The sequence below is a fragment of the Lotus japonicus genome, chromosome 3, assembly GCF_012489685.1.
Source record: "Lotus japonicus ecotype B-129 chromosome 3, LjGifu_v1.2".
Lineage (NCBI taxonomy): Eukaryota > Viridiplantae > Streptophyta > Magnoliopsida > Fabales > Fabaceae > Lotus > Lotus japonicus.
Genome location: NC_080043.1, coordinates 94786922 through 94791032, shown reverse-complemented (window position 1 = coordinate 94791032; position 4111 = coordinate 94786922). Strand labels below are relative to the sequence as shown.

Here is a 4111-nt window from a genome sequence, read left to right as displayed (position 1 = left end):
CAGCTTCTGCTGTGGCTGAGAACGTTAGGTAGGTCGTCAGGAAGGTACACTTGCTTTTGTACTTGGATAGCGACTTGACCTTTTAACCTAGGAGACTTCTGATCAGGGGAATACTTCATATTGGAACTTGTGAAGCCGGTTGATCAGAGTCAGAGGGAAAGCACAGATCCTCTGACCATTGTATCTTCTGATTCTGAACTCAGAGGGAAGAACATGGCCTTCAGAGTTTCTTGCTTCTGGACTTCAGAGTTTCCACTATTCAGCTTCTGGATCTTCAGAGTCTTCTACACCATCAGAACATCTGAACCTTCAGTGTTTCTTGGTTATCAGAACTTCTGGATCTTCAGAGCTTCTAGCGACTGAGTCCACATCAGAGTTTGTATAGCTTCAGAACTTCTGAAGCTTTTCCACTGTTCATACTGAACATGGTGAATGCGAAAGCGTTGCTTGGGTTACTCTTTATACACAGTGCTTCTGATTTGTGTGAGATTGAGTTGAGGTCAGAGCCTGTAAATAGCACACTCAGAAAAACACGTTAGAGTACCACAATTGTTCATATCAAAAGGTTAACTTGTAATCATCAAAACATAGAGTTGTACTACTCGATCAAAACTTGATCTTACACTCTTCTCCACTCGCACAATTGGAACCTGAAATTAAGAAAAACCAAACGATAATATTCGAAATTAGAAGCTCAAGTCATTGTAGACCCACTCACTTTTTAAAAAAATGAGAAAACATAAAAAAAATGATAAAATAGAAGGGAAATGCAAAAAGTACATGGAAGAACATTCACCATTTGGAAGCTTGATCAAGCTTGAAGGGTAAATGATTGATCTACTTTAAACCAAATAAGAAGCAAAATAAAGGTAAGAAAACCACAAAAAATAGTATGGAGCAAAGGGGTATTTATACTCGTAGTTTAAGGTTTAAAGAAGATTGAAGGTCTAAAAAACTGAAGAAGATTGAAGGTCTCTTCAAATGTTCTAAAAAATTGAGCTTAGTGAATTCATTTTGGAATGCCAAAAGACAATGAGATTACTATGAAACTGACTTTTCTCCTGAAGTTGAAGAGTTGTCACAAAGTTATCAACGGTCAGGATTGAATCTTTGAAAAACTATGTGAATTTTTACTAAAATACCCATGCTGAAAATTAGGTTGTAGTGTAATGGATTATTGAATGACCAGTTTGCCCTCAAGGCGGCAGAAACTCTGCTTTTATATATAGTATAGTATAGTATAGTATAGTATAGTATAGTATAGTATAGTATAGTATAGTATAGTATAGTATAGTATAGTATAGTATAGATAGATAGATAGATAGATAGATAGATAGATAGATAGATAGATAGATAGATGTGAAACGATTTTCTCTTGATCTGAATCAAGCTTTGTTTATTTTACTGTGTGAAAACGAACTTGCATAATCACGTTCATAAAAAAATATTTTCTCTTTTTTCACTGTAGATTAAATCAGCTATTATTTATTAGTCATCATTAAACCATCCCCTGATATATTTAGTAGAATTTGAGATTTGGTAAAGCAATATTTTTATTAGCTACTTAATTGTACGAATTTCAATTTATGCAACAAATGTTTCAATTTAAGACTTTTTGTCCACTTTACGCATCATTTCAGACTCTTATATTTCATTTGTTGTTTATTATATTTATCAATGTATTGATTAATGTATCAAATACAAAAAAAACACTAGTTCATATAAATGTAAAATATCAAAGCCTATTTATTTTGTTTTTTTGAATTGTATCAAGATAAGATTGGGCCCAAACAATAAAGAAAACGATAGAACATTAACCTAAAATATTTAACATCCTTGTGAGTCATAGTCCATTATTTCTAGGGTTTCGTCTTCTCTCTTATATAAATCCTCTCCCACTTCGCTGCTGACTGACGGAAGGAGGTCGGATCTCGGTGATGGAGTCTGAGCGATCCGGTGGTGCTGAATTTGATTTTGGCTTCGCTTTCAATGACAGCCATTTCTCGGATAGGGTTCTCCGGATTGAGATCATACCTGATTCCTGCACGAGAAGACTCGAAGAGGTTTTGGACCTTACTGCATTTCCCGATGAACAAGTTTCTGCATTTCCCGATGAACAAGTTTTGAACGGGAATCAAATTCCTTCAGGTGCAGGTACAGTTGTTAGGGTTAAAACATTGTATATCAGTTCTGTTATCCTGGCTGCTAAAAGCCCTTTCTTCCACAAGCTTTTTTCTAATGGGATGAGGGAGTCGGAACAGGGACACATTACGCTCAGGATTAATGCATCTGAAGAAGATGCCCTCATGGAGCTACTCAGTTTTATATACACCAATAAATTGAATATTTCTGCACCACCTGCGGTTTTCCATGTGCTTATAGCTGCTGATAAATTTGTTGTTCCTTCATGCCTCAGATATTGTACTAATTGGTTATTGCGAAATTCGCCCATGACAACCGACTTTGCATTACTGTACCTGGAGCACCAGCTTCCCCACACGGATTCAATCCTCCAACCACTGTTTGATGCTGCAAAGCAGTATCTCCTTGATCGATACAAGGATTTAACAGAAGAGGTTATGGGCTTTCCTTTTTCTGGAATTGAGCTAGTCTTGGCTAGTGATCATCTCCAGGTTGATTCAGAAGATTTTGTATGTGACTTTGTATTACAATGGCTAGACAACATTACACCAAACAGAACAAAGAGCAAAGAGCGCTCACTAGTTCTGGCTAGGCTTGCACATTTAATTCGCTTCCCTTATATGACATGCCAAAAACTTAAGGAGGTCTTAACATGTGATGAATTTAGACCGCTTGTAGTTGAAGCTCTAATTTTCAAGGCAAAGCCTCTACATCTCCAACGTCAACAGTCCCTAGCAGCAGTAGAGTGAACCATTGTCGTTTTGTGGGAGGGCATATAAGCATCGCCCTGTCAAGGTGGTAACACTTGAATGTGCCACCTTGTTGCAGCGTGTGGTGTACTGGGATCTGAAGAAGGAGGAGTGTGCCACTTTGTTTCCATCTGGCCGACTGTATTTCTCAGGCATTTCCATTTGAGCGGACAAGAGTTTTTTCTATCAGTCCAATGCAACATGGATGAACAGGAGGAGGGCTCTTTCCATTGCTTTGGGGCTGTTCTTGGGAATGAAGGAAAATAGTTCAGTAAGCTTAGCTGTGGACTATGAATTTGCTGCAAGGTCCAAGCGCAAAGAGGAGTTTGTTAGGGAGTACAAAGACAATTATACATTTACTGGAGGGAAGGTTGTTGGTAAAAACTTGTTTGCTGCGATGCCATGGGATTACTTCATTACTGATGATAGTCTTTTTTCATTAACGGTGTTCTCCATCTTAGAGCCGAGCTCACCATCAAATGTTGATGCCCTATTTCTGTCTATGAATTTTTTATTTTAGTTGGTAGCCTTTTAATTTCTTATTTCTGTTAAACTACTTATGTATCCTGTGTACAACTTTAATAATACTAAGGCTATGCACTTGATTATATGCTAGTGTTATATTCAGGTTTTTATTTTGAAGGGGTTGATCTTTATTAATTTAGAAAGCATAGAAAGATTGCCTTTGGAATTTGGCAGTTTTAGGACTCATTTCTAGCCATGAATAGATTTACTACATATATGGACATATTCCTGTTTATGCTTGCTGATTTCGCAACCCTTCTCTTACCGTTGTAACCTTTATTCTTATTGATTAAGGATGCATTTGGGAGCGTTTGGTCAATTCTTACAATGTGAATTTATGTGAAGGTCTGTAGACATGAATCAGTCATAACGCATTCTGTAGAGCTAACCGTATCTGCTAAATTTGTGATTAATCATTATTTGTTTGAAGTCAAAACATTATTATCATGAGGTAACACAGATTGAGATTGTCATCAGTTATGGTGGTTAACTTCCATTTCTTGTGTTTTGCTTTGTAATTTTGGATCAGGATCTTCCATCTCCAATGATGTTCCAATTTCTCATCTCACTAATGAAATTTTCCAATTTCTCATCTCACTAATGAAATCTTGTCACATCAATTAAAACAAGGCACGAGTGTTTTCACTTACAAATTTGCATGGTTGTTTTCAATTGTAATGTCAACATTTTATTGG

General features: G+C 36.7%; 1 pseudogene; it reads left to right on the top strand.

Annotated features, from left to right (window-relative positions):
* The first annotated feature begins 1937 nt into the window (after nt 1-1937).
* LOC130745074 (BTB/POZ domain-containing protein POB1-like) lies at nt 1938-3377 on the top strand (annotated as a pseudogene).
* Nucleotides 3378-4111: the final 734 nt, after the last annotated feature.